We start from the raw sequence: 11,617 nt of genomic DNA, 5'->3' as shown, positions 1-11,617 counted from the left end.
TTCTTTCTTTCCTAGTCCTGTATCCAAGTTACAGTGCCCTCAGAATCCTTATTCCTTCCTTCCTTTATCAAAGCCCAGAGAGAGGAAAATCATAAACGCTCCCTGACTCTAGTAGAAATCTGCAGTTCTCAAACATTTTGGTCTTGGAAACTCACGGCACTCCTAAAAATTATTGGGGACCCCAAAGAGCTTTTGTTTATGTGGGTTAAATATATTGATACTTACCATATCAGAAATTTAAGCTGAGAGATTTGCTTAAAGTCTTTATTTCACAGTTAATTTAAAACACCAGGGGGGGAAAGCAAGGGGCTGATGGGATGAATCAGGAGATTGGGATTGACATGTATACACTAATATGTATAAAATAGATAACTAATAAGAAGCTGCTGTATAAAAATAAAATCATATAAATTTAAAAAATTTTTAAATAAAACAGTAATGATAAACTATTGCATGTTAACACAAGTAACACTTTTATGAAGAATAACTGAATTTTCTAAAGTTAGAAAAAAGTGACAAGAGTGACACCATTGTCCATTTTTAGCAAATCTCTTTAATGTCTGGCTTAATAGAAGAGAGCGGTATTTTTAGATCTGTGTCTACATTCAGTCTCTTGTGAGTTTACATCTTGTTACCTCTGGCAGACTCCTCTCAGAGAATGGGAATCTTAAAAGGCAAATAATGTCTTGGTATTATTATGAAAATTGTTTTGACCTTATAGACCTCTGAAAGGGCGTCATCAACCCTTCAAAGGTCCCTAGTCCATGGTTTGAAAACTGCTGATGTAGATATTAAGATTTGTATGGCCAGAAGAATTTAACTCACAAGAGGCTTATTTCAGATTACAGAAGGTCTAAACCAGGGGGTAACAAGAAACCATTTATAAAGAGGTTCTCCTACATAATAAATAATGTAGTAAAGGAAAAGGGGAGCTTTCTTCAGCTTTAGGCAGAATGTGGAGTAAAACTGATCCCAAAATGTCTGTTTCGCTTCAGTTTTTCATTCTGTCTAAATATCATCAGAAGTTTAACATATAAAGGACCACGATAGGTCATCAAAATAAAATACATCCATGGGTCACAGGTGTGCATTTTAACTTGGAGGCACAGGGCATGTAAATGGAAAGTAATGTACTGTTGTTGAACGTGTTCTATCGCGATGGTGCTGAGAGCCACCAGGTGTCAGCCTCTGATAATTCTCTGAAAGAGGCTCACGCTGCGAGCGACTTTCTGTTCAGCCATTTTCTCCATCCATAGAAAGAGTGAATGAGAAACCGTATGCCATTTAAAATAATACATATAAAAACGTAAGAAGATCAGCAATTCATTGGAAATGACTACTTTTCCAATCACAAGTTTTATGATATGTTAAGCAGAGGTCTTAATAAAAATATCAGCGTGCGCACGCGCGAGCGTGTATGTAATACACATTGCCATGGTATGAGAAGGAATCGCGTCAAACATATTCTTAACCCCTTAAGCTCTTAACAAGTGTTCCCCATCCGCTGGATCATGGGGAAAATGCAGATGTCTGATGATTTCTTTCCTGTTTTTACTCTATTGTAAATTTAGCCCTTTCAACATTTTGTGAGTCTTTTTGGATCTCTCAACACTTCTGCGGGACTATTACTGCCTTGAGGGCTAGAAGAGTCTCTTGTCCATTACGTGTGCAAGGTAAAATCAGTGAATTTGTGAGTGAATCAATGTACGGATTAATTAATTCATCATAGGGAAATAATTTCAAGAGTAAGTCATGTCTCTTTAGCCAGATCATGCATTTTGAAGAAGGTGTGTTGGAGAATACATATCATTAAATTTCCTTCGACTACAGATATTACGAATCTGCAGCTAACAACTAAGGAATTACGGTTTGCCTTTTCCCTTAGGTCACTTTCTCTCAACACCTGACTCTGGAGAGAGGAGAGCCAGAGAGGATTTTCTGTCTTTCCCAACTGTGAACAACACAATCAAGTGAGACCTACCAAAGTCCTCTCCTTACAGCTGACAAAGGAATATTATACAAACTCTGTGTATGTGTAGGCAGCAGTTTGGGGGAAAAGGGCACGGAACTGGGGAATTTTGACACTTACAAAGGTCTTAAAGATTAGTTATGCAGTGATTTCCTGTTGTGAACGGGCTACAGTTTGGGTGTATTTATCCTTCAGTTCACTGGGTGAGATCACTCTTTCAATCCCAATTCTAAAACAAGGTCTCCCCTTTTCTCTGAGAAACTGTAGCTACAGACTGAGATTGTAGAATCTATTCATTTAGCAAATGTCTATTCAGCCCAGCTCTCTGTGAAGCACTGTGCTAGGTTCCATGGGGGGATACAAAGATGTATTCAAAACAGTCCCTGTTCCAAGAAGCTTAAAATGAATCATCTAACTAAACTACAACATATTACAGTCTTAATGTTCCAGAATTCATTAATACTTGAAACTCACATAGCACAATTAGGCAGAGGATATTGACTCATCTTGCAAAAAATTCTCATTGGTACCTTTAACATATAGAGAAATCAAATCTTACCAGCTGACTTTTTTAGATAAGGTAATTGAAACTTTTAGAAGAAAATGGCTTGCTTCAGGCTGTGGAATAAGCTGAGGTTATATAACCGTTCTCACTAGCAGGCTGCTGGCACTCTGTTGTAACTCATAAAATCCTGATTGAAAACAATTTGTAAAGCAACAGGTACAACAGAAAATGCAAATTCTTTGGTGTGTCTACATTCAGTATGACTGTTAATATAATAATTCTGTAGTTGGGCTCCTGGGCACTAAATATTTGGTGGTGGCGAATTTATTTCAGCTTATCTCAGAAGGATATGTAGGATTTACCTCTCCTTTTACTTCAAATCTATGAAACTGGAGCATTTCCCCACTGTTAGCTGTTTCCTCACTTAATCTATTCGCTTTTTAGTAAATACACTAAAGGATGGTGCGGAAAGAGCTCAGGTGTGTCCGTGTGCACCTGGAAATATTTTCTCCCTCTTGCTGGTGAACGGAGGGCTGGCGGGAACAGACCTGTCACTCAGACAAGAGAACAGATTCCACAGCCATTTAGTTTTCAATCCGCCTTCACATCATGTTTATGATTTCGTGAAAAAATATCTAGTTTCTTTAACTGACGGTTGAATTGAATTACCTCACAAACTTTCATCCTAATCAGCCGATAACTCTTCGTGTACCACAAGGAAACAAAAATCACAGATTCACAGGGCTTGTACGTGAAAGCCTTGAGTAGGCTTGTAGCTTGTCGTTTATTCTTTATTTGTGAACATTTTTGAACATGATATTGACAAGATGTTGGATAAGACTGATTAATGCTAGTATATGACAAGTGTATGTGTGCGTGTGCATGTGTGTGCATCCATTATTTAATAAAATAGAGATGAAAGACTGGTGAAAATAAGCAAAAGAAAATGTTTGGAAAAATAACCAGCTATCAGTTTGAAGATAAGTAACTAACCAATTAGTTACTGAGCCTGGAAAACCAACCATATTGAGCAAAGGATTCATCTGAAAGTGGTCAAGCTTGTGACACTATTCATTTTATCTATGCGCTTCAAATATTCTCAGACATTTGAAAAAAACGTATCTAAAGGAAGCACTGATAATTTTATTTGTAGAGGAAATGCTTTGAGATGTAGAAATAATATTTTTTTAAGTTGATTATTCAATGAAAGTAAAAAACCTTTCACACACCAGTTTAACTAACTCACGGACATCCAGTTTTATAGCTCCTGTAGGGCCCCCGCAGAACCAGGCCAGGACAATTCAAAGGAATAAGCCCACCAAATTTCTGTACTTTCCTCTCAATTTCACTGTGAACCTGAACTGCCCTAAAAAAATAAAGTAAGGTACATTGGGTGGGACTTCTACTAAAATGTTGAAGAGAAATGGTAATAAAGACATTCTAGCTTTTTCCTGATCTTTGTGCAAAACATTTATCTGTCACTATGGTGTGATCACTGTTATGGATTTTTGTAAATCCTCCTTACCAACTTTTATTCCTTTTTATATATTGCTGGATTCATTTTTGCTAAAATTGTGTTAAGTATTTTTTCATCTATATTTCATGAGAGATGTTTGTCTTTTTTTGTTTTGCTCTGTTCTGTTTCGTTTTCTAACTGACTGTGGTATCAGAACAATGCTGGCCTCTTCTTCTATCAGCTGGAAAAGTTTGCTCAAAATTGGCATTACTTCTTTTTTAAAACAACTGCAGTCTTCCATTTTCTTTGTGGGACAGTTTTTAACCACAAATTTAATTGCCTCAATTGACATAGGACTATTTAGGTTACCCATTTCTTCCTAAGTAGTTTCTCAGTAGCTTCTTAGTACCTGTGTCTTTCAAGGAATTTGTACATTTCATGTTAATTATCAAATTTATTGACACGTAGTTTTAAAAAATATTATCATTTTAACTAGAGGATCTATTGCATTGTCCTCATTTTCTTTCCTGATATTGGTAATTTATACCCTTTTGGGGGGGGATTTCCGGATAATATTTATCAATTTTGTTGATCTACTCAAAGAACCAACGTTTGAGCTCATTGACTTTTCTCTATTTCTACTGTTCTCTACTTCATTGATTTTTGTTTTATCATTATTGCTTCCTTTTGCTTACTCAAGGTTTGATTTGTTCTTACGTTTATAGTTTCTCAACACAGAAGATTAGAGCTTTAAGACCTTTCATGTCTTCTAATATGAAGATTTAATGCTATAAGCTCTGTTTCACCTGAATTCCACAAGTTTTGATATGCTGTATTTTCATTTGCATTCAGTGCAAAATATGTTCAAAGTTCTGTTTTGATTTTTCTTTGACCTATAAATTATATAATAGTATGCTATTTTATTTCCGAATTTTGAAATACTTTGTCAGATACCTTTCTATTATTGACTTCTAGGTCAATTTGTTGTGGTTACAGATCACATTCTGATTGATTTCACTGCTTTTAAATTTATGGCAATGTGTTCTACCGCCCAGTATATAGTTTATCCTTTTGAATGATCTGCATGATCTTGGTAAGATTCGTGTATTCTGTTGCTGACTCAGGCTTGCTTTTAAGCTTTGTTCAGGGTCGATTCAAAGCAGCCCTTGGTCCAGGGCTAGTTGATGCCCACTATGGAGCTGGTGCTTTTCTAAGGACTGCACCCAATGTTTGTTTATTATAAAGTCTTCTATTTTGGCAGGTGGAAACACAAATGGTTCTAAGGTCTGCACTGCATGTGCCTCAGGCAATGTTTGTCCCATTGCTTTCTGGTGTTTCCCCATCTTCAGGTGATGCCTTCGTACACGTTTGCGGATCAGTAGTTGAAGACTTAACGTGCATCCCTCTGCTGAGGGATGAAGCTTTTCTTTTGTGAAGCTCGCTCCTCTCAGATAACCTGCCTCACAAATTAAAGCCATGTTGGTTGACTCAAATACCAGTCTCTGTCTCCTCAACCGATAACTACTGCTTGGCTTTCCCAAACCTGTGCAATGGCTTCCAGATAGTCAGCTGAGGCCTCATCTGCTTCCTTTATGTCAGGGATCACAGCACTCTGCTGCCTGTGGTCCAGTGTTGGAAAACTATTGTTTCATGTTTTGTCTAGTTTTCTAGTTGTTAATGGCAGGACAAAAACCCCCGTCCCGTGTACTCCATCATGGTGCTCAATCTATTTGCAACCTTGTGTTTTTGAATTACATTTGTTTTGAATTCACATTTCTCAGTTACACCTCGGTTTTGAAAGAATGACTATTAATTTTCCTTTTTACAGAAGAGAAAATAAAGTTTAGAGAGATCAATAAATGGGCCAGGGAAGATCCCACATGCTGCGGAGCGGCTGGGCCCGTGAGCCATGGCCGCTGAGCCTGCGCGTCCAGAGCCTGTGCTCCGCAACGGGAGAGGCCACAACAGTGAGAGGCCCGTGTACCGCTAAAAAAAAAAAAAAAAAAAAGAGTAAAAATAAATAAATAAATGGGCCAGAGCATAATATTTTCTTTCTCTTAGGCTGTACCCCACACTTTAGCGTTCCACTGATTCTCTTCAACCAGTGTTCTTACTAGGAATTTGGAATCACGTATTTGTGGTTTTGAATACAGTACCATCATTTAACAGGACCTGGAACAAGTTAATATCTCTAAGTCTGTTTTCTCATATGCAAAATGGAAATAATAACGAAATAAAATCTCAGCAGTGCCTTGTAATAGTAAGCATCAATATATAGAGCTACAATTTGGATGATAAAGATGACTAAAGTATCAGTGCTCCCATAACTGGCCCTCATATCAACACTTTGTACTTATTCTGTATTTGTCCTCTCACAGTATTAAAATTAGTTGTAAGGAAAGGGTTGAACTCTTACGTCCTCGTTGCTCATTTAAGGCTCAATTTAATACATACCTCATTTTATGTTTTATCACCAATTTCATGAGCTGTCCAATCTATCACATGAGTGTGTGGTAACGACTTTCGTCTACCATTAATGAACATTACCATCAATTTTGATATTCTTGCTTATTCACCTTAAAGTATCGTCGGCTTTAAATTAGCTCTTGCTTGTAGCTAGAGGATAATCATTTTAGGATTATACACTTCGACAAAGCCTGATGTAGTCACCATCATCGTTTTCTGTTCATTAAAGGGGATCTTATCCTTTCACAACTAAACTATACAGCAGTTTTGACATAACGTCATTTAAGATAAGAAAACAAGCCCAGATGCCTGTGTGGATGTGGAGCGTTTAGCTTTTGCACATACATCACCCAGAGCCAAAACCAAGATTTTCATGTTTTTAAAAAGGCTTGAACAATCTGTTGGTAAACATTTTGTGCCTATTCAATCCTCGTGTAATCCTCGTATAATCCAATTTCTTGAGTTAATTTGTTCGTTTATAATGTTTCAACAGCCTTTCAAATGAATATCGCCAAATAAATATAGTTCTAAAATAAAAACTGCATCCTTCATAAATGTAAAATGAATTTTTGGTGAACGTATATTTATATATTGCGTTTCAAGATTTTTCTGGTTTTAACGTAAGCAGGCAGCATTCCAAACTACCTACACGGAACTGGGACCGGCTGAGACCTGAGTCCGTCCCATAGTGAGTTTTGGAGTCTCTGGTGATTCATCATAAATCTCTTTACGGTGAGACCCACAGGTGTGCACCTCGGGAGGAGCCTAGAAGCTCACGACGACTTCATAGGTCACTTTCCCCACACACCCCCCTTCTCTTTCTCTACACAGTACTCACCAGTTTCCCCAGGGCTCTCCTTGGTCCTCCAGCCAGAAGCTGGGGATTCTGCTACCTCGTTCTGTCCGACACGTTTCTGTCACTGCACCTGCATCTGAGGCCAAGCGGCAGGAGGACAGGAAGTTGTTAAAAGTGCAAAGACGATCACACCATCCTCTAGAGACAACAGTTCCTTCACTCTGAAAAAGGGACGCTGCTGTCATGGCTGTCACTGTCTCTACCCTAGGCTTGCTAGGGAGCTGGGGCATGAGAAAGCAGAGAAAATGAAAACAAATGGGATATTTCCCCCACCCTCTCTGAATGTTAGAGACCCATTTCATGCTCCTCAAACCAGAGTTGGAGGGCTCCTCCTGGAGCTTTTTCTCGGTCCACACTGATGCTATTTCCTAACATGGGGCTGCCTTGAGCCAAGGCCGAGGGTAATGAATGGAAAAAAATTAGGTAAAACTACCACTAATTTAGGAGTACTTCAACGTCTAGTTACTTCTCTAATCAGCTTATTACTGTTTACTTTTTTTTTTTTTACTATTTACTTTTAAAAAAATAGGCTTTATTTTTTACAGTAGTTTTGGCTTCACAGCAGTATTGTTTCTCATATACCCCCCAACACACACACACAGTCTCCTCCATTATGGACAGTCCCACCAGATGCCACATTTGTTCCAGCTGATGAACATACGCTGACACATTATTATCACCCAAACTCTACAGTTCATGGTAAGGTTCACTTTCAGTGTTGTACATTCCGTGGGTTTGGATAAATTGATAGTGATATGCATCTTCCATTTTAATAGCATATGGAGTAGTTTTACTGCCCTAAAAATCCTCTCCGTTTAGTCACCCCACCCCACCCCCCACTAACCACTGGTCACCACTGATACTGTTACTCTCTCTCTCTCTGTATTGGGTTGGCCAAAAGGTTGGTTTGGAACCTTTGGCCAATCCAATATGTATATGCCTGCACCAGAGGACCCTCTCCCCTTCACAAAGATTTTCATTAACATAATGAGAGCTGAAAGTTGTCACTGAATTCTTCCAGTTCGAAATGTTTTTCCAAAGTTATAAAGCAAAAATCGAGACGTATACAAACCGAACAACAGTTTTTATAGAACTTATCTCTTATTAAACCAGCAAACTGTTAACGTGTTTTAGAGCAAAATAGGGAAAAGCCAACACATTTTCAGAAAAAGCTAGTGGACAAATACTCCCTCGTGGCATGTTGTTCTCGGCCAAAACAAAACTCTACCAAATAGCAGACGCAGTCAAATATCTCTGTTATAGGCGACTTATTTACCGTCCCAGGGATCAATACTTCATATCAGAGGGTGAGCTTACCCTGACAGCATGACATTAGCGTTGGTTCTCATTCTTCAAATGCTATCAAGTACACTAAAGAAAATTAACAAGCCACAGTAAGCATTCTCTCAAGCACAATTTTAACTGAATATGATGAGACAAAAATAGAAATATAATAAAACGGTATATGAACTTGGTACCCCAGGTTTGCATTCCCAAATCAGTTACAAAACTATGCTAAGGCAGGTCATTTAAAGTCAGTTTCCTAGGTATGAATTCTACAAAATAATGATTCCACAGAAAAGTGATGAAAAATGCCTAAGTACCTTTAAACTGAAAAGCGTTCTAAAAGTGATAGATTTGATGACAATACAGAAACACACATATATTATTGATCACAGAGGTTGAGCCACTGTAATAAAATGACCAGGAGAGAGCATGAGTTTATTTCAAAATACAGGAGAGTCACAGACCTACTCTGCTTATCGAGTTCTGACAGTGATTCTATAGTGCCATTTTAAAGTATGAGAATAAAAAAGGTTAAAAAAATAAGCTTCCATTCAAAAGTAGCTTACATGGACATCATCTTCATATTTTAATTCACTCATCACTGGAAATCTTTGTTTTGAGGTTTAAACTATTTCTTTATCACGAAAAATCTGAGATTATGAGACCACTAAGTACACAAGGGTTTTCAATCCGAGACATGCGATTTTCCCAATGCCTTCGTAATGTTTTTGAAACTAAGGGCTAAAATACAAGATACTATTTATGCAAAACAAAAATGAAGACATACCCTTTGGTATATGCAATCACGTGTACATTGATCAACTACAATTGATTATAATCATTTGTAAACCCCTTCGCAGAATATTATTGTTGAAAGGACCACATGGTGAGGGAATTCTTTCCTTCAAAAACTAATATTTTATTTTTTTATGTAAAATAATTTCCATTTCGAATATGACTAATTTCTAAACTCTGATTTTACAAAAAAGACGGCAACGGAAGGCCAACTCTTTTGCCTTTTATCGTAAATTCCCCTTTTTTTTCATGAACAAGATGGGAAAATGGTAAATTGCTAAAATAGTCATTTGGGCAGATGTCCGTGAAATAGTTGTAATAAGAAACAAGCTGTCATCAGTTTAATATAGTTGGTTATATTGTTCCTTTAACTTTTTTACAGACGGCTACATATTCACTGTGAAACACTCAGCCCAAGGTCCTGTCGAAGTCAAAGAAGCAAAGAAAAGACAGTATGATGTTACCCACTCCAGTTATTCCTCAACTCATGTGAATCATAAGGACAGAAAACCCGAGATACAACACAAGGTTGTTTAATAAATTATTGTATATTCTTGGGCAATTCACTTAATGTCTCTGAGTTTACTTATAAATGAGAAATTAAAAAATGACCTCTAAAGTCCTTTTCAACCCCCAAATCCAATGATCACAGTGACATAATTAACTGTTTAAGACAAATATAATGATCTCATCATCTATCAGCTACTTCACACAAATTATTTTGCAAAACTTTCTGAAGTAGGTATATTTTATTCTGATTTCAGTTTCACAGATATGGACACTGAGACAAAAAGAGACGAATACCTTCTCCAAGATCACAAGGGCAGAAACAAGATATGAACCCAGAGAGACGTCCTCAAAGGTCTGCATTTTCCTTCTTACTTTTCATTCGGCTTAATTTGATTTTTAATGGAAGGAAGTCATCATGCATCATGTACATGAAATGAAGTTCATAGATTTCAGTGTAGAGGTTCATTACTTTGGACAAACCCAAATAACCCCCATCCCAGTAAAGATCTGGGATACTTCCATCACCTCAGGAAGTTCCTTCAATAGCTTTAGAAGGAAGTGAGGTGTCAGAGCACAGCCCACAAAGAACTGAATCCTGACAACAACGCTGTCAGTGAGAGAGAGAGAAAGCTACGAAGGAGCTCCATCCCAGGTGAGGCTTGAGATGAGTGTGGTGTTCTAAGAGGATCCAGAACCACATAATCTAGATAAGCTAGACAAACCGTGCCTGGATTGCTGACCCACAGAAACACAATAATGTTGCTTTAAGCCACTACATTTGGGATAATTTGTTGGGCAGCAATAGAGAACGACACAGCGACAACAGGCTTGTAGTAGGATTTGCATTGCATTGGGAGATTCAGTGCAGTGTTCAAAGATGCATCCTCTGGATTGGAGGCTGTCAGAAAGTGAGGACAATTCTATGATTGGGCGTCTTAATAATTTTTATCTAAAAGGCAGGAAGAACATGGTGACCTTAGAGGTCAGGTGGTAAAGGAACAGCAGTCATTTGCATTAGCAATGCGAGGGAGAAGTAGACTTTTGGTGAGGTTGGTCTGGACAGTTTTTGTTTCGTATTTTGCCCAAATAATTCTGGAATGGTCTTGGTTTTGTCTTGCTCCTTCATGGTCATTGATTGTTTTTGATTTGCTGTTTTTTAAAATTGTGTATGTTCATCTAGAGAAAATCTCTAAGACCCAGACCAGCTACCTCCCAGTTGATAGCAGTCAGGGTTTTTTTCTCTTTTTCTCAAGGTACCTGATGATCAAGGTACCTGATGATTCTTGAATATTAGGTAGTGAAAATTAAGAAATCGGGAAAAAAATCTTAAAATTAATTGTGTTGACTTATATACACACCATCACTATATGTTCAAAATGTGATTTTTACATCGTTTGCATTGATTACATTGTTATCTCTAATCTACTATGTGTACTTCCTACTAGGTACAATCTAGGAGGGTTGGAAAGTACAATTAGTTTAAAACCATGAAGGTATCATTCAGGAAAATTATTATCTTGTAAGCTTCACTCACATGTCAAGAACACTCAATTCTCATTCTGCATGTTGTATTTTCTAAGACCTGATCCCATGCTCAGAAATAAAGTAGTAAGAAAGACGACAAACACAATAATCATTGTGAACACTGCATACACAGAGAAAAGCAAATGTAGTTTCTAACCTCAAAGGCTGGAGAACTTGGCCTTGTATTGCTGGTTCATTCAGGGTGGAGGTGAATGGCAAGCTGAGAAGGAGGTGGTATTTCCAGCTTGT

This window comes from Tursiops truncatus, chromosome 21, assembly GCF_011762595.2.
Source record: "Tursiops truncatus isolate mTurTru1 chromosome 21, mTurTru1.mat.Y, whole genome shotgun sequence".
In the NCBI taxonomy this organism is placed as follows: domain Eukaryota; kingdom Metazoa; phylum Chordata; class Mammalia; order Artiodactyla; family Delphinidae; genus Tursiops; species Tursiops truncatus.
This window is presented reverse-complemented; position numbering follows the sequence as displayed.